Source organism: Drosophila kikkawai, chromosome 2R (assembly GCF_030179895.1).
Source record: "Drosophila kikkawai strain 14028-0561.14 chromosome 2R, DkikHiC1v2, whole genome shotgun sequence".
Classification (NCBI taxonomy): Eukaryota; Metazoa; Arthropoda; class Insecta; order Diptera; family Drosophilidae; genus Drosophila; species Drosophila kikkawai.
In genome coordinates this window covers 7,614,690-7,639,305 of record NC_091729.1, presented here as the reverse complement: position 1 = coordinate 7,639,305, position 24,616 = coordinate 7,614,690, and positions in this window count along the sequence as shown.

Below are 24,616 nucleotides of genomic sequence, written 5' to 3'. Positions count from 1 at the left end.
GGACAGATGTCTTGTGTGGGTGTGTGGGCCCGTGTCAACATTAGAAATTAGAAAGAATTAAAAAGGCAGTGCCGGCATTGTACGAAGCAAATATTTGCCAATTGTGTGGAATCTGAGGAAGCCAGCTGGTGTTCTTTCATCCACCACGCCTTGTTGGTTTTGTCGGAACATAAAGGTAAACACTACGAAAACCACATTGAGTTCCGCTGAGGGGAAGATCGTCATAAGATTTTCAGACGGGGGACACCACGAGCACAACACAACGAGCAGGGAGACTGTCCTAAGCCATCAACTACATAATTATGCTATATGGATACTGAGTTTATTATTGGTATTATTATTATTCATAAAAAAATAAGAATTAAAAAAACGAGCGAGAAAATTTCTTTGTGTGGAAAACATTAAATATTTATATTTTTTAAGTATATTACTCGTAATTTGTCTAATAAATATAAGATTCAGAGAAACTTTATAATCCATTAAATAAAATAAGAATAAGATGTATACAATTTTTAATAGTTTAACACGAACAATTTCTTTGCTTAAATATTTAATGTTCAAATTCAAAAACAGCTCCGAAAATAGACATTGAATTTTATAAATTGTCATATGATTTGATTTAGATTTTAAATGTTCTTATGTGTAATAAATTCTACATGCTTACCTCTGTTTATTTCATTTCTGTTAAATTTCGTTTTGCTTATATTCCTACAAGTTGGAGGAAATGAGAGATATGGGATCACAGTAAGTTCTATTAACGCTATTTCTGAACCGATTAAATATAAAATCCGAAATACTGAAGCCTCCAAACCATAAAAATGTCCCCATATTTTGAAATCAATATTTTCTTTTTTTTTAATTTTTTCCATTTTTTGGCCACTCAAGAGTCAATAAATAAATGCAAGGATGACGTTTGGACAGGTCGCCAACATATCGTTTCGAGTACACTTAAAAATGTGTTCAGGGCGCTGTGCATTCCATGTTTCTTTTTTGTATGAGTTAGGTGTGGAGTGTCCGCATGAATGGAGTGAAATTTACGGCCACTTTTTGGTCAGGTAAAAGAACAACAAGGAGCCAGTGACTAGCTCTTGTGATTATGCCATCGACTGGGCCGATCGAGAGAGCAGCAAATGGGGAGAAGGCTCCAAATCTATTAACGCACAGCTTCAAACGTTACGGCTGAGTTGTCCTTGTCCGTAATCCCAGTTCCCTGTCCACCACTGGACACTGGGTCCATGCAGTGGAGCCAACAACAAGGCTTATAAGGCTACTGTGGCGAGTTGCGTTTAATTGATGCCCATCAGGGTCACTCTATTCGCAAAAATATGAACCTTAAAACAATTTTCTAACCTTTTAGCTTCAACTTGAAATAAAATTAATTTTGATTAGTTTTATAGCTTAAATTACCAGTTAAGGAATGGTTAATTATTGAGGGCCCCTAGTGCCACGTTTTTTCCAACAATCATTTGGCGACTTCCTTTCTATCTGTCGCTTTTCTGTAGCCCAACTGTTACACACAATGATGATGCTGCCGATCCAGTTCCAGTTGTGCGACTCTCCAGGAAATTATGATGCATTTTTATGGATATTCAGTGTTTTTGCTTGGGTGCAGTTTTTCGACACGGATTACGTTTCGTCAATGGGTGCTGGCCGAAAAACAGATCTGCCAGGGTTGGGGCTTCATTTTTTATTTTTTCATAAGCTTCCGGGGCTACGCGTGCTGAAAAATATTTTCTCTTTTTTCCGATGCTTTCGGCTGCTGCCTCCAAACTGATTTATGCCCCTTGATGGACGACAGGATTGGGCAATGGACAAGAATGCAACGAGTGCAACCAAACAAGCACCACCCAGAATGAAAAAAAAACCCCACTGAAATTGAGGGCGAGTAAAAATTTATGCATTTTCATTGATATGCAAAGCGCCGCTGCAGGCCGAAGATGAAGAAGGGAGAAGAGAAGAACTTGTGTGCGCGTTTCCGTTTCCGCTGCATGGCCTGCAGGAGCTGAGGTGGCGGTGGCGGTGGTGGTGGATGCGCGTCGGATTTTAAGGGCGGCGGCGACTGTGCGTAGGTCGACATGTTTGGCGTATTGTCGAATTGCATAATATGCACTTTTTCATCGGCCATCCGCCAAAAATTTACAGCCCTACACACATCGATTTATTGCCTGACAATTGTCCCGAATCTTCCAGCGCCAATAACAATGGGAATGCCAGCGCCGATGCCCATCGTCCAATGGATTTGTGTCCACGTCCACGTCCACGTCCGTGTCTCTGGCTTGGGTATGTCCTGGCGCGGCGCCGCGTTGAGTTATGAGTGGCGAATGCTGCTGGCGACCGATTAAATGCAATTTTCCACTGCAATTTTAATGTTTTTCCCGTACTTTCGGTGCTCTTTTTCGGGCTGGATTCCATCAGCGAATTTCAATAAAATTTCGGAGACACATCCTTCGTCGGTCGGACGGGCGACGCGATATGTGCGTGTCCATCCACCATTGACGCCAATTCGTGTGAAAGATAATGTTTTTTAATATTGGCAAGCATGAAAAATGTGAAAACAATAATCGTAAATATTTATTAACAGTAACGGCAAGTGTAAAACCAATAGTACCGCCAACAGGAACAACACAGCCTTTGCCAAAAACTGTTAAAGAGTTGCATGCGAACTTGAGGGCTTGTGGAGTTGATTTAAAAATAAAATCTATAAAGCGATCTATATTTTAACTAAAAAAGTGTTTGATTGTTTTGTTTCAGGAAATGTGCAATATAAAACATTAAATTTATCTTAACCATTTTCATTATTCGGGGATTTAGACAGAGAGAACTGAACATGTATACTCGTTTAGTTCTAGGACTATATCGAATTTTATCAGAACTGTGGCTCTTTAATTTCTGGTTTCTTTTTTGTTTCCATCAACAAGTTAAGCAACTTAATTTTTTTCAACAAAAAAGAAACCGGAAACTAAAGAGCAAGAGTTTAAAATTTATTATAAGGCATATTTTACCGTTGTATTTAAAAGTATTAAATGCAGGGACAGTAAAAAATGATTATTTTTAATTTTAAAATATAAAAACCAATCCAATTTATGATATTTTTCTCGGTGAGGAAATTTTAATATATATTTTTTGTCAGTAGCACTTACTACTATTCATTTGTAGATTCAAAAAGCTACCACATAAAATTTTAATTATAATAAAACAGTGTCGAAGTACCTATGTATTTACTAGCACGCTGATACGCATTGACTCTTATTAGACTTAATATTAAATATTATATTATAAAACTTAATTTAAATACAAAAATTAGAACAGCTAAGACCAATAAGACCAAATACTGTCTTAGCATGAAAATGGAATGAGCTCTATTGAAGGTTAGCTTGCCGCAATTAAGTCCTTCAACATTTCAAAAAGTGTTCACAGAGGTTCAGGTTCAGTTCAGGTTGTGTATTGGGTTTTTGTAACATTATTAAGGAATGTACATAGTCGATTAGGTCATATCTACCTGTCTTTTAAAATGAAACAAATCAACCCAGAGACTATAAGACGTGGAGCTACAGATTTCGGTGCAAATATTTATTTGAATGGCAGATCAATTTGTTGAAAAAATCAGGCGTTCCCGCTGCCATCTTCACATATGGTTCTATGAATAACTTAAAACTTATATTTAGTCTATAGTTCATGTATAATCAGACAGTTATCAGCCATTAAGGTAGCAAACTTTTATCTAATATTGATAATTATTTCATAGTCAACTGTAGTTTGGCTTGGCGCCATTACCAGTATAGCATTGAATATTAAACTGATTCGAAATATTTTGAATATAATTACCTGCTAACATTTGGAAATACTTATGTCCACGCACAGATTCAGAGGTATCCTATTTTTTGAGGGGTTACAAAAAATACTCCTCTGTCTTGGCAAGCTTCCCCAAGCCGTATTCGAAATCCAAACAAACGAAGGCATTCCTGAGGTCCAGCTGCCGGAATTCTTTGCGCCAAAATATGTATTGTTGCCGCAGAACGGGAAGCAATGAGAGATGCTCCCGGGGGCAGGACATCTTGCAGCGCTTCTGGTTTGCTGTGCGTTGTGTTATGTAGTGTAAACTCCTTCGGTGGAGATGCGCGCGCGTTCCAGGACACATCATCATCGTAAATCATGGTGGAGCTTTCGGACTTCTCTGGTCGTCTCGCTGGGCGATGGCTCGGACGTTTTCGGTTTTCTAGGACGTTGGTCGAGTCTAAACATAAACATAAATAAAACGCCAGGCTGACAGCGGCTTCGCGCAGGACCTCGCACTTGGACATGGACTCCATTTCGAGTCGTTCCTTTTTTTTTTATATTATTTGAGTGCTGCACAAAAAATTCGCCTCGAACTGGCCGAGAATTTCTGTTGCAGTCGCGAGTGGTTGCTGTAAATTCAGCAAGGATGTGCTGGGAAGGCGCAGCCAAAGGATTTCATAAAAATTGCGCAATTTAAAATGTCACAACATAAATTCAGTTTGCGTTTCTTTATGCAGGCAGGCAACAAAACGAACGCCAAGCGAGGCGCAATAAGTATTAAATTTTGTTAGAAGGACCTTTCGCACACAGTGTCTGCGAAATGTCCTTCGACGCAGGCAAAACAAAAACAGAGCCGAGAAGGCTTGGCGCTGACGCCGCTGACTGGCTGTCGAGCGAGTGAGCGAAATGGCAGCCGAGGAAACAAAAGAAATCCAAACTGCACACACACTTGGCGACCAGGCAGGACACCCAGTGGCAGGCGAATGGCTCTGCTTCCCCTTGCGAAAGGAGGGGAGATCCTCCTCCGAGGAGATACATAGCTGCGCTTAGGTGGCCAGCCTCCGGCATCTCTTCTCGCTCGTCAGTGCGTCACAGTTGGTCCTTCTCCTCGTCCTTTCCATGCTCGCTGCATTTGTTGTCGTTGCTTGTTCTGTTCTAGCTCCAGTTGGCCAGGCAGCGGGTTGAACTCTCGTTCTCGTCGTACATTTTCTTTCGTTAGAGCAGACAAATTTTTACTTTTAATAAACGAAGTACAGTAAGAAAATAAAAACAAGAAAGGAAGCTAACTTCGGCACGCCGAAGTTTGTATACCCTTGCAGATTGGTTTCGATGTTTATATTATAGATTTAAATGCTGAAAACACTCACAAAACAGAGTTTCATTACATTTTACCTATACTTATTATGTTTACAGTTTGACAGTTACAGTTTTACATTCCCAGCTTTACATATTTTATACATTTACCGATCGCTTCTATAGCAGCTATATGATATAGTTGTCCGATTTTTATGAAATTTATACCAAAATTCTAGAATAATAAAAAAAGCTTATATCTCAGAGTAGATAAAAATTGGTTGAAAAACAACGAAGCTATAATTTTCTTCCTATTAATTTCATGATCGTTCCTATGGCAGCTATATCATATAGTCGTCCGATTTTCATAAAATTTTTACCAAAATTCAGAAATAATATAAAATGGCCATATCTAAAAAATAGTGTAAAAATGTTGAAAAACAGCAAAGTTATAATTTTTTTTCTAAAAATATATTGAACATTTGTATGGCAGCTATATGATATAGTCGTCCGATCCGGCCCGTTCCGACATATATAGCAGTGAGAGCATATAGAAGACTATATGCAAAGTTTCATTTAGATAGCTTTAAAACTGAGGGACTAGTTTGCGTAGAAACAGACAGACGGACAGACGGACAGACGGACAGATGGACAGACGGACAGACGGACATGGCTAGATCGACTCGGCTGTTGATGCTGATCAAGAATATATATACTTTATAGGGTCGGAAACGTCTCCTTCACTGCGTTGCAAACTTCTGACTGAAATTATAATACCCTGCAAGGGTATAATAATACAACAGAAATCTACAGAAATCCAAATCGAACCTATTAGCTGAATCGGACACTGCCAATAAACGGTGCTTTTAGTAAACATCGTATTTTAGATACTATTTTAGAATATACTTTTCAATTTTAGTATTTCTTTGGGTTTTTTAAACAAACAATATGAAAATCAGTTTTATTATATTTAAAGGGCAAGAGGTACACAGAAAAAATGGTAGAACGAAAAAATCAAGAATATTTTTCTTGATTTTTTCGATGTGGTGGATTAAAATTTTTAAGTACGATTCGGGGTTAGACAGTCGAGTTAATCCCGTTTCGGGATTAAATGACAAATTAAGCCTAAAAATTCTTGAATCAATCCCGTTTCGGGATTAAAATTACCAATTAAGCCTAAAAATTCTTGAATCAATCGCGTTTCGGGATTAAACTGACAAAATGAGCGTAAGAATTCTTGAATTAATCTCATTTTGGGATTATAGAGGCATAATAAGCCCAAACATTCTTGAATTAAGCCTAAATATTCTTAAAAATTTTGTGAGAGCAGCAAATCTATTTTTAGCTCAGAGAGAGAGATAACATTTTTGCTCTTTCCTTGAAACTGTATGTATTCGCGTTCCCGACATTAGCTTTTGATTTGACTCAGTGGCCCAGTTGGTAAGCGGACGGTCTGTGATTTCTGAGACATGGGTTCGAATCCCGACCGGGAGAACTAGGAAAAGTAAGTTTAAGTGGCTTTTAATAAGATTTATACATTAATATAATTAATTTAATAACCATTTGTAGCTTTATAATTACAGATTTAAATAAAAACTTCTTTCACTTCTCACTAAGAACTTTAGAGGGATTAAATCAAGGATTTTTGGGATTAAAATAATTAAGAATTTCGGGGACTAAATCGAGAAAAAAAATTTTTTTTTTTTAATTAAATTTAAATTTAAATTCTTAAATTAAAATTAAAATTTAAATTTTTAAATTAAAATTTAAGAATGTTTGAGATTAAATTAAGAAAAATTGGGATTGAAATTTTTAAGGTTAGCGGGATTGAATCAAGAATTTTCGAGATTGAAAAAATTAAGTATGTTCGTTCTTATATTAAGAAAATCCGACCTTAGCTCGAAATCATGCCCACTTGGGATTGATTTAGGCGACTTTATCCCGGATTTTTTTTTCTGTGTATTTCATCATATAAGTGGGGATAAGTAAGAGAAACTTAGGAAACTGGATTGGAATTTGGAAAAATAAAGGAAATCTGTGTGCAGGGGGAGCTAGTAATGAATATATTTGAACATTTTATTATGTATTGGGAAAATTTCAAAACTAATTATATTATTTTGGGGCTTAAATTCAATAAAAAAGATTTTAACTTCTAGCTCCCAAACGGGGTTTGCTAATATTTTGGAATAGAATCTGAATCCGAGCTTGCTTTTTGGCATGCAAATATAAGGTAAATAAAGAAGTTAATATGTAAGCTTTAATTGAGAATCCAGACTTAGAATTATTTTAAAGATTCCAATTAAACTCCACTATAATTTGCCCAAATCGACGAAATTCTTTTGAAAGTATTGGTTTAAAAAATGATCATAATTAATTAAGATTTATTATTAATTTTTAATAAAATACAATTAAATACAAATTTAACATAATGTAACATAATGTGCTTTGTAGTGCTAGAAATAGGATCAAAATGTAATTTGAAATCAATTAGTCAATGAAGTCTGGTTGACTCAAGTAAAAATCCCGAATTTAAATATATGGGAGCATTGCATTACTCTTAAAGTTTATCATTTTCGTGCTTAAAATGTAGTTTTAACTAATTCATTTGATCCCCAACTTTTTTCTCACAGTGCGACTTTGGCGCAGTGTTCGGCAGTGACATAAATCAGACGACAGTGTTGGTGAATGTCCCCCTCGGAGAGTGTGTTGGTGCACAAGTGTGCAGCAGACTTGAAGCAACGCCCATCGTGCAACACTTTCCTTTTTTTGTGCAAGCTTTTGGGGTCCTTCTCCTTTTTTCCCAACCTACCATTTGTCTGTTTCGTCGGGTTTTGTTTGTTTTTAATTTTTTGTCTTTTTTTTTACATAGCTCCCTCAACGGTTTGGGCATCCGTGGGGCACTGGGAGTGTGCGAATGTCCTTCTTTTCTGGCGTCAACTTCACATTCGGAGCAGGAGTTGTACTTCTGCTAACCGTAACTATTTTTGCTCCTGGTTGGACATAATCGCGTCTGCATTATTGGTTGATGTTTGTTGCCTGCTTTTTGCATACTGCCAGGCGAAAAACCCTTCAGTCCAGGATCCCTGAAAGCCCCGAAATCCCTCCTTCCAGCACGTATCTTTGGGGTAGCTCCATGTTTATCGCCCGGCAGCGTGTAGCAAGGTAGGTGGATTGGAGACATAAATATTTTGTTTGTTCATCCTTCCCTAGTTCTCTGGCGCTTTTCTTTTTTCCCACTCAGCCCCTCTCGGTTGTTTTCCTTTTTGCAGATTATGTGTGTTTTGTTGCCTGACAGGGATCAGCATAAAATGTTGCAAGCTGAGCTTTTTTTTAGCATTCCGGGGTAATTGTAGGGTGTAAATGGTATACCGGATTAAGAAAATATATATTTCTGAATACAAAATTGTCTTTTAAAAAATAAAAATCCCGCGATTCTTAAAATGCTTGGGGCAGCATGAAAGCAATAATAAAAATTAATGGAATTTGGTGTAGAAAATACTTTATTTTTACCCGATTCTTGGGAATAAAGATTATATAATGTCTTAGAAAGAGAAGTAGGACAAACCTTCTGATATTATACAGATATATGGATATACAAGAGATTACCTAAATAAAAAGGCACGAAACTATCCGAAGCTTTCACTAGAATTTGATTGGGTATATAACATTATTCGAATTAATATTTCATTGAATATCTATATTTAAGTTTACTGGTAATACCTTAGTCGATCCCTCCTCACTGCTGATTTTTCAGCCAATTTTTCTCTCACCTCTCTCTCTCTGTTTGTTCTTGTCGGAAAGGTGTGTGTTAGTATGGAAATTATCCTCGATGCTTGGTTTAGGTAGTAAGTGTGTGTCTGGCAAAAACGGGTTAAATGTTGTGGCGAATTTGTAATTAGAAATTGTCGCTTGGCGCATTTCATACTGTTTGTTTGTCTCCCAGCTAGTTTTATTTTCGCCTACGCCGGGCAATAAATAATTAATTCAAGTTGATTGCTCTTTTGTTGAAATTACACGAACGACAAAATTCGGTGATGCCAAGAACTAATTTAAAATTTCCAGAACTATGTTAACGGTCATTTCAATATTGTCCATCTGGATAATACAAAACATTCTGGAAAAGAATTCTGCAAAAGTTTAACAATAATTCTATTAGGTGGATTTTATTTGCTTTTAATTATCAAGGGATTTGTCTGGCTCTATATTTCTTTAAAATGGAAAAAAGTCTTTTTGAATTAATAACTTTAATCAATATTCTCGGGTAAATTGAATTTATTACTAGAAGGCATTATTACATTTGATATCGGAAAGGATTTGATTGAAAACCAACAACATTTGCGCTTTTCTTGAACATGCTTGGACATATTGAGGGTTGAGGGTTGAAATTAATGGAAAATTTTGTTGGCGGAATGAACAAGAAATTTCTTTTTTATATACATAGAAGGACGGAAAAAAATGTATTTCTTTATGTCAAGTCGATTTATATTTTCTTAAGATTTGTTAGACATCAAGGTAAATGAATTTTTCTTTACATAAGTCCAAGCTCTAAGTTTCATTGTTTGTAAATTGTATTAAATTACATGATTTGAATTCAAAATATATAAAATTTGGTTCAATATCACTATATTTATCCATAATTTTCATCATGTAATTCAAAAAAATAAACAAATAAAAACACAGCCGTTATGCTACTGATCACCATCGATTTTTATAGTCTTGCTGGGTATTATAATTTTAGTCAGACACTTCTGACCGTATAAAGTATATATGTATATCCCTGATCAGCATCAACAGCCGAGTCGATCTAGCCATGCCAGTATGTCCGTCCGTCTGTCCGCTTCTACGCGAACTAGTCTCTCAGTTTGGAAGCTATCTGAATGAAACTTTGCACTATGTAAACGACTATAGCGCATTTTCTATAAATTTCGAATTTCGGTTTTAGTTTTTTAAAATCGGACAACTATTTCGCATAGCTGTCATAGGAACAATAGGTAGATGTTGAGAAAAGTGTAAAGCTATGAATGTAAAACTGTATCTGTAAAACTGGAAATATATTATGTATACGTTAAATATAATGAAAGTGGTTAATAATTTCTACAATATTAGATATTTTTTACTTATTAATTGTTATATGCTATATATAAATGCATATATACATACATACATACTTCGGCCAGTCGAAGTTAGCTTCCTTTCCTTTCTTTCTTAGACCAAACTAAAAACTTATTAGTCCAAAATAAACATACTCATGCCAAATTGTATACTACCTTTGTTGGTTAAAGTAATATTTAAGTTACAGCTAAACACGAACGTATTTTTTTTTTCTAAATTGAATTGAAGTGAACGTCTTGGCCTCCGTCAAGTGGCCTTCTAGCAGGGACAGGCTCCGTTGTTTATGGGTGTAACAAGACCGCTTCAAGAGGAATGTCACAACATTACAGGTGTAATATATAGCCAACCACCCGTGCTGTGTCTGCATCCTTGTTTTTGGGTGGGTTTGAGTGCGCTTCGAGGCTCCCTGCGAGGACGTCGTCATCATCCCCGTCATCATTGCCATCATCTTGGTGCAGCCAACCCGGGAGAAGGCCCTGATCTATATACTCTGGCAGTGACAACGCTTCCGCTCTCGACTTGCTGCCCGACTGTCGTCCTTCTCCGCTTCCTCTGCCTTGACTCTTCTCCCGCTGAATCTGGAAGAGAATCCCTACAGCTTGGAATTTATGTGCCTCCCACATGGAACCTGCAAGCCGGTCTTTTGGGGCTGTTTCTCGGATTTTTTCTATTTCCCTTTTCCCGTTGCCAGCCAAGCTTTTTGCTTTCTTTTTGTTTTTATGGATTTTCATTGGTGCAGCAGCTAGCTGGTGGAATTGGTAACGGGTGCGGGAACGGGATCGACGTGTCAAAACGCAAATGATTTATTGAACTGACAGCCAGCAGTGAATTTTGTCGAGTCAAGTCGCAGGACAACGAAGCAACATCGTCGTTTTCTGAATGCGACACCGTTGAGTAAAAGGCATTCTTTGAGCACTCGCCCACCCCATGCCCCCCTTTTCATTACACTAGGAAAAAAATATATTTCAGACGGAAAATGGATTATAAACATTTTGTTAAGCGATTTAGATAGTTTTCGCATTATTCCAAAAGCCACTCACTGTTGAACATTAAACAAATATTTAACTTGGCTTTAAAGTCCTAGTTTCTAGTTCCATATGTGCTATATATGTTCAAGTTTTTAATATTTTTTAAGAACATTTAACACAATCAATAGATGTAAATAGTTAATTTATGAATTAAAGTAAATTGCAATTGTAAGTTATATATAATATATAGTTATAATGAAGTTATCATACATTTTATTTAATTTATGCTACAAAAATGGTATGAGATTAAAACGATTTTATTAAATAAAACCATTGTCTAAAATTGTAAGCCTCTTTTAGTTTTTCTCAGTGTACCTTGCCCCTTTCCGTAGCTTGGCTACACTTTCTAGTTTTGCCGCCATTTCTTGTTTCGCTGTTGTGCAGTTTCCTCGTCTCGCTTTTTGTTGCATCGGGGAGGAGTTTTCGCTCAACTCGACTGAAAACTGAACCGAACTCGACTGAGGAGGCCCAGGCGCAAGAAATGGCACCGATGTGAAATGAAGTTTTGATTTAGTTCAAAATTTTTATCAAAAGAAACGCGTTACTGCTGCTATGGCTCTGGCTGCTGCTTCTGTATTCCTTTGGCCCCCTCTTTCGGGGTTTTCCCTTGCAGTTTTTCTAATAAATCACAGCATGGGTTGTCTCCTGATATGGGCGGACCTTTCGGGCGTAATGGTATTTTGATTTATGTCTCCACCAACCATAATGCAAAAGTTCTCAAATACATACCGCCGCACATCTACGAAGACACACTTGTAAAATAAACTACACTAAATGCTTAAAACATAATGTTTATTATAATATAACAATAGTGAAAGTTAATAAAACCACCAAAGAAATAAAAATCAAGCTAATGAATTTTTTAAGAATTATTAAGAGTAGACTATTATTATAGTATTAATCCTAGAAGATGTCTATAATAGCATGGAATGTATTTTACAATAATTTAACAAAGCATGTGTAACTTCCAAGATCAGTAAAAACTTTATCCCTTGCTTCTTAAGAACTGTGTATCTATTCTAGAAATTATTCTCAATTCATTAACAAGTTATCTATTTTATCTATCTATCTATCTTTATTTTACTTGCTAATTACAAGAAAATATTGGGATATAATAAACATCAGATTAAGTATATTCCTTAAGAGAAAAGAAGTAACGATTTCTGAAAGTTTCAGCGTGTACTTATTTTGGGGATCATTCTTAAAAAGTCCTCCTCTTCCATATGCGCAGGTTGAGCAGGATATCATTAACCCCCTCTTAGGATAAATAATTATAAAATGGCAATTAACTTGCGATTCTCCATCCGTAAGTAACGCCATCCCACCTCTTGATACCAACTATGGTAGGATCCGCACCAAGAATGCGATGATGTGGTGATGAGAAAGCCGAGAGCAGAGCAGAAGCCAGAAGCCCGGGCCAGGACTAATGAGACTGCCACAGGACGCAGGACAAACGCCTGCAGTGCCAAAGTTTTGCAAAAGTGTCAGAAAATGTGAATGCGATTGTGTGGGTGGTGTGATGGGAGTGGTTATGTGCGGAGGTAAGCGCCGGCAAACGAGATGAATGATATTCAGACTAGTGATGCATGGGTCTCTTTGGGTGCGGGTGGCTCTGGGCGGGCCGAGAGCTGCGGCGCTTCATTCGCCAGGATATATAAACGCTCCTGCGAACGGGCGGCGGGCGGTGGGCGGAAGGCACTGGCTCGTAAGCGAGACGCAGGCGTGGAAGCAGCAGCGAATGAGCAGGCACACACATACATATACATTTAAGCGCACATGGGAGAAGGAAAAACACATCCAACTCGAATCTTGTCTACAATAAATCAAATTTTATTACACTTTTCTTTATGCGTGCCACAGGATATATATGGCGAGCGTATGGCTCACTGATGAGCACACAAAACAGCCAGAAGTTTGCCACACTCACACCCACAGGAGCATATCTGCAAATGCTAACCGAGATTTTTGCAAGCTCATTTAGTGCGGGAATTATCACACGGATTGACATCGTTGCCACACCGAGCGAGGGGAAGCGAACAAGGACACTTTTTGGAGTATATGCATTTTAATTTACTAATTTAAAACCTTTCTTATGGTATTTTTTACATAAAGAAATGGTATTTTACAAAGTGCAATACTTTAATTATTGTAACAATTAATGCAATAAGATATCTGTTTATTTATTTGGATTTAAAATATACGCAGTCATTGAGCTGATTAAGACATCAGACTAGTGAGTGAATGAACAAAAACAGAGTTGTTCACCAAGCCGAGAGTGTTCATTCCTATTTGTTCATTTTTATTTACTTTTCTAATTTTGGTTCACTTTGCTCAGATTTATGAATTTAAATTATTTTTAAGCCCAAAATCGGTAGAAGCCAAATTTTATAATTAATTAATAATTTTTGGTTTTAGTTTTTGTTGCTGATTTTATATGATTTAATATTTTATATTTAATAAATATATTTTGGAGTTGAAATATTTACAATAAAATATATATATATATATATATATATATATATATATATATATATATATATGCTGAACAAAAACAAAGTGATAAAAAGTTGCATTTTAATTTTTTTTATATTTTTAGTTTTACATTAACCGCTTTACAGCCCAGCAACTACCGATCGACAGAAGGATATGGCTAGATCGACTCGAGTGTTGATACATATACACAAATATTCTTAATATGTTCGGAAAAGGGTATAAAATAAGCATATATAGTGGTACTGATCATCTTACTCACTGGAAGCTTTTGACAGGAATGAGCTATCCAAAACTAAAAAAAAATGTTCAGTTAATCTTTTTTTTTTAATTTACCAATTTTCCTACAGCGAACCCCAAATTTTCCGATGTAATTTTGATTTCCTCCCTCGTCTATGGCCCTGGCCTCAGGTCCTTCCTTTAGCCACACTCATACCCGCTCTCGCCCACATAGACGTAAAGACAGGGTCGGTGTCGGCAGTTTCGTTGGCTTATCAAAGAGCAAAAAAGTAAACCGTTATGTGCGATGCATGACACTTTTCAGAATTTATGTGTTTGTATCTCATTAAGCGGCGCAGCAGCGGGCTTTTGGGGCGGGAGCGGGGTTCGCCCAAAGGTGTCCCGTGCGCAACTTTTGGAGGCAAGAAAGACGCGCCCAACCCGCCCGACGAAACCCATTCCCGAAAAAAGCCAGCCATCAATGAAGCCGAACTGAAAACTGAGGCGGGCCACAAAAGTTGTTTGAAACATTTTCCGAAAATTATCTCTTAACACAAATGTGACACCCACCACATGTCCTCCCCGCCCCATTCCACTCCCCCGAGGCATATCATATATGAGGTTTTTATACACTTTTATGCAATCTTTTAAGAATTATGAAATATTATAATAGCCTGGAAATAGTTTAAAAAAAAAATATATAACAAACTAACTGTACTGAATTTCATTTATAAAATGTATTATTTATGGAATTATATTTTTTGTATATATTCCTGTAGTCGTATACAAATAATATTCCTTTTGATTTATCGCCAATATGATTATGTTTTAATTAACAATTCATAAAATACCTATAGTTTTCAACATGTAAACAAAAGTTTACAGTAACTAATTTGAGATATTAAATGATATTTAAATAAATTATTAAATTATTTTTCAGTGTATCTGCCAGCAGCCTCTCCACCCTCTTTGCTTTGCCTACAACGGGCACACATCATAAATTTTAAGTGAAAATGAATCCTTTGGCAATTGAAGTTTTCGAGGAGATTTTGGTTGGCGTAGGATCGTCATCAACGTCGGATGAAAGAAAGGGAGAGCGGTACGCGGAAAGAGACGGGGTATATGTATGTGAATGTGTGCCTGAAGTCCCTATCGGTATCTGGATGTCGTTGTCTTTAGCCTTTGTTGGCCATAAATCAGCGAATCGCGTTCGCATTTCGCGCATGTTCCTGTTCCTGCACTGCCCTCATCCCCCACCCACCCCACACCAGCCTCATTTCCACCCATTACATAACATAACCATGTGGCCCATAATTCAGGTTTAATTAACTCGGCGTGTTTATTAGCAAATATTAGTTTACAATTTGATATAGCATGTTTTCGGGCCCCAATCGTTCCACTATTAACTGAGATTTCAGTTGGCTGTGCCACAATTTGCGGAGCGATTAAAAAGCCAAGCGAAGTCTTCAGCTTAGATGTAACTGTAAATCCTTGAACCACGAAAATATTTTTAATAATATTTCGCTGTTAAATAAAGTATAGAATGGCAATTTAATTCATTCAGCTTTAACTACAATAATATATGTAGTTCTACAGTGCTACACTAGTACTGTAATATACTGTATTTCCCTATTTTCCTAGTATTTAAAAGTTGTACTGTAAAATAGGGAAATATTTTAAGTAACCGATTTGCAATTTTTAATAAACATTTACTAGAAATGAATGTTTTAGAATTTGTACAAATTTTGATTTCTCAGTTTTGGCTAATATCGAAAGCACCAAAGATATTTTAACGGATCGACCATTTTCTGTTAGAGGACCCTTAATATCGATATGTGTGAAAATGCTATTTGAAGAGAACCCCTGATATCGATATTAGTGTGTCGTAGAAAAACACAATTATAGTAAAAACGTCCACACTATATTCTTGGTGGTCACTTCCTCTTCCGTTTTGAATCTTCTAAGAGAGAAGACGTGTTACTAATTTAAATAAATAATCGAGCGAGTGCAGTGCGGCGAAAGTACGAAAGAATAAAGAAAGATTAAACTTGATACGGATTACTTAAAGCTTTTATACTGGATGGGCACAAAAGGACTGGGATTGCGGATCGATTTATGGATGCAGCGTACAGCCTTTTTCTTTCTGAGAAACGTGAAATCTTAATAGTGTCCAATCCAAATTATCAGATGGAATAGTGCCTCCAATTAATAAAAGTAAGAAATGAGAGAGAGAGATTCATGATATTTATTAAGATTTATGACTCCTAAATATTTGTGAGGAACGTAACATCTATTTTTCTTCTCGGCACTTTTCATTACATTCAATCTTGTTGCTTAAGCAGTGCCTAAAATAAAATTTAGGGTTAAAGCTTTTTATGTATCCAAGATTATAATTAAAACCTATGTTATCACCAAATCTAAGGGCTAACCAACCCTAAATTTTTTATGATGACTCAATTTCTATTTATATTCAGGCCTGCTCCGGTAATCGAAAACGGCAAGAATTTTTCGTTTTCGTTTTTGAAAACGAGAAATTGGTGCTCCGGTAATCGAAATCGAAAGATTTTTTCGATTTGAAAAACGGGCACCTTTTTCTGGCCGGAATGAAAAGTAAATGGCTTTTTTTATATGAAATCAGATCTTATTTACAAAAGGAAAAAAATAGTTTACTCGGTGGTCTATTGATGTTTATTCCACACCACCACAAGATCATTTTGGCACTTAGTTATTTTATAAAAAGTTTATTTCTGACCCCACCTCAGATTTGACAACAAAATTTTTGCCGTGCTCAACCAGTTTTCTCGTTTTGGCGATAGGTCGATAAGTTCACCGCAAAAAGTTATCGCTAAGGTTGCCATACTGTTGGTGGAACGAAACAGCCAGTTAAAAATACTTATAAAATATAAATGAATACATTAATAACTTTAAAGGACCGCCAAAATGGTTGTTTATAATTAATACTATTTAATGTGATTACTTAAATGGTCCAAATTAACCAAATAATTATTTGAGACCACCGGAAATAAAACTGTAAATAGTGTGGCAGCATCTTAGGTGCCTGGATTTGCTTAATTCTACCATTTTTTGTTTTTTTCTGGCTTAGATAAAGGGCAATTGTAAATATAATAGGCAGTACTTTGCTTGTTTGCTTATTACCAACAACACAAGTTAGCTGCTTGAGCAGTGAGAAGCGATGAGAAAACGAAACATCCGATTGCAGAAATTTGCCGAAAACCGGAGCAGCTAAAAACGAAAACGGTTCGTTTTCGCCCAAAACGAAATCGAAAAAATTTTACGATTACCGGAGCAGGCCTGATTGACTCTATCCTTCTTGTTGGCAAATTTTGTTTTAGACGTGGCACAGCTGATCAATCAGTGTAATCGGATGTTGGATGCAGATGCAATCGGGGAATTCTGTGTGGAAATGTACAGTTCATACATCACGGGGAAATGTAAGTCAAAACTTTGTGCTTTATAAAGCTGCTAAAATCGGACACGTCACAATATAGTTGCACGGAAGTAAGGACTGTATTGATTGATTTTAATACTAGCAATGGTCAAATTTTTACCGTCACGACCGATAATGGACGAAACATGGTCAGGGCTAGTTAGGGTTTTCGATGTTAACACATGTTTGACAAAATATCTGTCTCTAATTTCACAATATTCCGTTATTGAGTCGGCGTTGGTTGTACATATGTGCAAAAAATTACAAAAATATAAGAGAAATGCCAATTTAGGTATACTTATTAGTTACAAATGAATATATATGGCAATCACAAATTTTTTTTCACCTACAGGGTCGTTCTATGTTTGATAGCAGTCCTTCTACCATAAGGAGCATAATTTATCGACTGAAATCCCGAAATTCCTTGGAAAATCTACTACGTTCTGAGTGTCCGAAGGCATTGACTGATAGAGAGGAGAGGAAAATTCTTGAAAAAAAAACTGGAAAAACACACATTTATCGGCACCAAAAATTAAAACCGCCATCACTACAACCCTAGGAACAAACGAATCCACCGAAACTGTCAGGAGAGTCCTTAGAAGCCATGATTTACATGGTAGGTGCCCCAGAAAGAAACCTTTACTTTCATCAATCAACATATCGAAACGACTTTTGTTTGCTGAAACGTATGTACATATTTGGACCAAAATTTTGACTATTGGCAGAAAGTCATATTTAGTGATAAAAGCAAAATTAATGCTTTTGGGTTTGATGAAGAAGGAAGAGTTTGGCGCAAGCCGGGAGAAGCCCTTAAATTAAAAAATGTCAAAGCAACAGTTAAACACGACGGAGGCTCCGTTCTATTTTGGGGCTGCATGTCCGCTCGAGGAGTGGGAAATTTAATTTTTATAGACGGGATAATGAATGCAACCATGTATTTAAATATATTAAAAGAAAATTTACACAAGTGCTACGAAAATGGGTCTAAAACACGACAAGTTGATTTTTCAACAAGACAATGACCCGAAACACACGGCTTGGAAAGTCAAAATGTGGCTGTTGTATAACGCAAAACAAATTCATACGCCACCACAGAGCCCAGACATTAATCAAATTGAACATTAATGGCCCATCTTAAGCTTAAGGTCCAGGAACACAGGATTTCCTCGAAAAAAGAGCTATCCAAACAGAGGTGCCAAAAATTAGTGGAATCAATGCCCAGACGATTACAAGCGGTTAAAGATAATAAAGATAAAGATAATGTACGTGCAGTACATAAATTAAGTAATGTCGCGGAAATCGACCAGAATGAAAAAAAAAAGGATTGCATTCCAATGTCAATTATGAAAAGTTTCGAGAATGCAGCAGAATTCGGCAGCGATAGCCAAAAAATGAAACAAATAAACGGTGTGTATGATCGCAAAAGGCATGCAACCGTTTTCAATAGTACACAACGAGAGATTCATGTATTTAATATAAACGGTACAATATACCCTCCCAGGCTCCCTAAACGAAATGGGTGGACGATAATCCCGCAGAGTTGAAGGAAATCAGCAAGACTCTGCTGCAAGACAAAACTGTCACAATAACAATGATGTGTGGAGCGACCAGATGTCCATGCGAAGCTATCTGGGCATTACTGTGCATTTCAAGTACAACATGATATGACGACATTGACAATCGGTGTTTTGGAGCTAACCGAGAGGCACACCGCAGCTTACCTCTGTGCACAGATTGGAATATTTAAAAACATTTAGTGATGGGCGTTGTCACCGACAACTGAGCAAATGTGGTTAAAGCTGCTGTCAAGATATCGATATAAATATTGTTATAAACAATATCGATATTATGCAAAAGAATATATTCATATTATCCAACACTATTAGTGTTTCGCTCGTTTCCATTCCTTCTTCTCTTCCTACCAACCAAACAGCGTGGACGTATTTTGTGAACATAGAAGTTTAGAGAAGAAAGAACCAAGTGCAGTGCTAATAAAGAATAAATAAATGAAAGAGAATATAATTGGATCAACATACATATCTGGATTGTCTATATTATTTTGGTTTTTGGTTGTATTATTTGCGCGAACACACTTCAGGAGCATAGCGACATAAGTACATATTTCGCTATTCCAGGAATTTCATTTTTCTCAGAATTCCTAATAGCTGCTATGCAGAAAAGTGGAATACATTTGGTTATTGTCAAGGTGAAAGAAATAGTAACATTTTTCAAGAAAAGTGCGTGGCAAACAAAACTTTATGAAAACATACAGATGAAATGTTAATACATATGTACATACTAGACGTTGCTACGAGATGGAACAGCACGTTTTACATGATCAAGCGGTTTTTGGAGCTCAAAGACCTTGTAAATGATATACTTTTAAGTGTGTGCAACGAATTATCTATGAATTTGAATTTACTATTAATTAGTGTATTCCTTGTCGAAGTATTCACTCATATATGTATGCGGAAACCTTAAAATTTATATTTTTAACCTATAATGCCTACAAATTTTTTTAATTATTACCAAAACAATGTATTTAAATTAATTTTACAGCGCAAGAACCTTGCCACCAAAAACATTATTTTTCCTTATTTCCTAATATTTTTTTAGTTTAGAAACTAGACTCCCGCATTAATTAGAGATTTGACAGGGCTAATAATATAAAATAATATCAATATATCGATATTTTTTTTAAAAACGATATATTTAAATCGTGATATTTTTTTTTTTGCTCAAATATCGAAATTGCGATATTTTTTCCCCTTGGTCACTCTGAATTTCAAAGCAACGTGGATTGAACTTCTGAACTTATGTGAAAAGTAAAAAAATAAACAATATGAAAATTTAAGTTTAACACGTGGTTTACATTTGCTTTAATTTTTAGCTATCAGCAAACTTGGAAAAAGTACTCTCAATATCTAAATCTTTCAAAAGTGCTGCAGCCTTCAAAGGTAATTAATACATAGTAAATAAATTATTTATATTTGTACAGATTTCCGATGTCACAAAATTAATGAATGGTTTGACGATTTTATGAGCTCGCACAACCACTCAATCCTGAAAGAGTTGAGCAGTGTGTCAGAGCAAATTGTACTTCAGCTTGCCTCAAGCTTCGTGGGAAAGCAACCCATTGGATGTATGGAAATCCCATAAGGTGACCATGCCGGGTTTTTATAAGGTGGCCCTTAAACATCTGATAACCCCGGGTGCCATCGGTGCCATCGAAGCGGGTGGCATCGGCTATCAAATGTGTTGTGTGCAACGCGAGGGGAAGAATGACGGATACACACATAAAGCAAAGGGTATTCTTAAAATCCTTAAGTTCAAAACATTGAGTTTAATTTTCAATTTGGTATCTTATGATATATAAGTTAAGTTTATATAATATATAAAAATATAATTAAATAATCATTTATGAAACTTGTCGTATTTTTATTTAGTGGATTCCCTTAATTGTTGAATCGCTGAATGACTGAAAATGATCTCCCGAACACCTATTGAACAGCGAGAATTGGTGCTAAATAATTTCAAAATTAAGAAAACGCAACGAAATATTGCTAAAATTGTAGACTAAGCTTTAGTACAGTTCAGTACATCATCCAGTTCTTCGTTCGGGAAAATCGGTTGGCAAATAAAGGCCGAAATGAATTTAATGAGCTTGAGGAAAGGCGAATTATAAGAAAAATAAAAGCTATTCCGAGCATTTCGGCGCGGAAATTTTAACTAAAAGACAATATATTGAGAGAGCAATTGCCAGTGAAGATATCGGACCGAAGGTGCTCGCTGAAGCCTGCACAAATTTCTATGTGTCAATCGCAACATTGATCTCATTAACTAACTAACCCAGCAGACAAAAACTTTGTTAAAAATATTACAAACAAGTTTTACTGATCTCAGGCGGACAAAACGTCAGATTTCAGACTCAAGAACGATAATAATGGGTTTTGTGGCAGCAAAAGCTATCATTTTCAGAAACCAACAAAGTGTTGCTTGCGGATCTGTGGCGATACCGGAAAAAGTACCGTTTGCAGAACTTTAAAGATACCCGAAAAATACTGTTTGCGGACTTTTGACGATACGTTTTAGATACATTTTCAATATGTATTTCCAATTCTAATATTTTTTACAAAAAACCTGTTTTTCTTTAATGATACACATTTATTTACGTTTATGATTATTTATTATTATTTAACTACAAAATAAAAATTTAACTTCAGATTTTATATTCTAAACTTAAATATCAAACATACTTCAATTATTTGCTTACTTATAATATGAATAATGCTTATTTATTATTATTTTTTTTTTTTTGTTACAGTCGCGCCTTTGATTTTTATAAAATCGAAGCCGACTGAGACCTCAAGTCTACAATTACGAATGTTAACATTTTTTTATATTTCAGTATTTTTAATTTTTTTGTTATTCGACTTTATCGACGGTCCTGCGCATATTGGAAGTACTTCTGTGTTATTCTGTTCTCCTACGAAAATGTGTACTTGAAACCGGCTGGAAATAAATAAATTATTATAATTAAATAATTAATAAAAAATATACCGCAGAGGGTTGATGGTATAAGCATCACTCGAATGCAAATTTTTGAGTCGGTCCCATGCTTGGAGCATTGGTGCGCCATTTCATCGGATTTCAGATCGCGCCAGCATTGCCGAATTAATTTTGGATATGACTTTTCTCCGCATAGAGACAAGTCATTTACGTATAAAGAATTATACATTATGCTGAAAACACACAAAACAGAGTTTCATAACATTTTACCTATGTTTATTATTTTATTATGTTTACAGTTTGACAGTTACTGTTTTACATTCCCAGCTTTACATTTTCTCTTTATTATACCGATCGCTTCTATGGCAGCTATATGATATGCATATGTAGTTTTCCGATTTTTATGAAATTTTAAAATAATTAAAAATGCTCATCTCTCAGAGTAGATGAAAATACGTTGAAAAAAAACGAAGTTATAATTTTTTCCCTCTTAATTTCCCGATCGTTTCTATGGCCAGCTATGTATATGATATAGTCGTTTCATAAAATTAAAACCGAAGTTCTGAAATAATACAAAATGGCCATATTTCAAAATGATTATTAAATATGTTATAAAACAGCCGAGTTATAATTTTTTTTTTCTAAAAATTTGTCGATCATTTGTATGGCAGTTATATGATTATAATACCCTGCAAGGGTATAAAAATAAACCAGAAACATGCGGTAGAAAAGCCGCAATGTCTAATTTGCTGGTGAACAGACTGGTTCGCGAGTGCAAGAAGGCCCCCTTTAAGCCGGCTACTGAGCTAAAGAAGGAGCTTAACATATCGGCTTGCATTAAAACAGTTCGGAATCGCTTAAAAGATTATAAATTAAGTGTCCGTAGTCCGAGAAAAGTTCCACTTTTAAATGCGAAGCATGTGTCGAAGAGAATAGAGCACCTGAATAGGCCGGCAGAAAAGTGGAGAAACATCCTATGGTCGGATGAAAGCAAAATCGTGCTATTTGGAGAAAGAGGATCTCGATCCTATGTACGGCGACCCCCCAATTCGGAATACCGCCCAAGTTTCACCTGCAAGACCATAAAACACGGTAGAACGAGTATCATGGTTTGGGCATGCTTTTTTTTATTACGGAGTGGGTCCAATGCATTGGATAAAAGGTATTATTGATCAACATGTCTATTGCGATATTTTGCAAACAGTGATGCTGCCTTATGCAGAATACGAAATGCCGTTGTTGTGGGTCTTCCAACAGGATAACGACCCTAAACATACCAGTAAGAAAGCTCGTAAGTGGTTTCAAGACAGATCCCTTCACCTAATGGATTGGCCTGCTCAGTCTCCAGACTTAAACCCGATAGGGAATCTTTGGTCTGATGTAAAAAAATATGTTTCCAATGCAAAACCAAAGAATAATCAGGAGCTCTGGGCCACCATTCAAGAATCATGGAGCAGTATTCCACGGGAAAGCTGCTGTCATTGCTGCCAAAGGTTTTACAACGAAATATAAATACACTATATCGATAAGGAATACAAATGAATACAAATATTCCAGAACTTTCCGTTTTTATTTTTCGTTTTTTTTTCGTTTCCTTAAGTTATTTTTGAAAAAGTGCTATTTTTGTTGCCGCCTAAAATCTTCACATTCTTATGTAAATATTTCAATTTCATGTTATTATCGACGACACTTGCAGTGTATTTCGATAAATTAGAGCCTAAAGTAAAAGTAAAAGCCTTAAACAAGTTAAATATATGAATAGTTATAAAACAAATAATCAATAAAGAAAAAGATATGTCATGGTGCTATTTTTTTGCCGCAGCTGTATATATATATATAATACGGCACTTTGTTAAGCTGCAAACTGAGCCTCGAGTCGTAAAAACCCCATGGATACTCAAACCCTCGCTGTGGCCCCAATTTTGAAAGCCCTAGTCAAAAATATTTAAAGAAATGCAAATAGTCAATAGTTACAATGTTTTATTCAACTCTTTAGTTTTCTAATAGTTTCTTTTGGAATTTCGAATCAATATATTCAATTAGTCAAAGACCACGTACATATGCATGTCTGTATTATCGTTTTTTCTGGTTTCGTAGAGAGAAGAAAATCACGTATGTAGATTGTATTTCGGATGCTGAGCCTTTATTGCATTAAATAACTTACTTTTACGATCTAGAGGACTCGGGGTGGGAAGTGTGTTACAGGGTATTAGTTCGAAGGACATTTACTTAAGAAGTGGGGATGTGGCGACAGAAAGCGAAAGGTCTCGTTTTATAAATAATATCACAAAACTCAAATAGAAGTCGTATACATAGTTATAGTAATATCATATATCTAATTACTTTCGTCAATGATACATACTTTTTGTTATTGTTAATATTAAAATGTTATACATTCTGCAAAGTTTTTGTTTTGTTCTTAGGTTTAATTCTTAGGTTAAATATTTAGAATTCTCGGGTGTTATTGTTGAGAGTTCGAGTTCTTGGTATACATGGGCGTGTAAATAGCTTTTAAGTATATATTTATAATTTTTAAAACTTGTTCGTATACTTGCGTTTGCTGCGGCTACATTTTGATTTAAGACTTTTTAAGATATATGCAAAGTTTTTTTGTAAGTGTATTGATATTCTTTGTAGACATATGGAAGGAAAATGCTATTTGCTAAATATGTACACTTTAATTAATGCATTCGATTAAGTATTCCGTCGGGAGTTGAGGTTAACATTTTTCTCCTAGTGT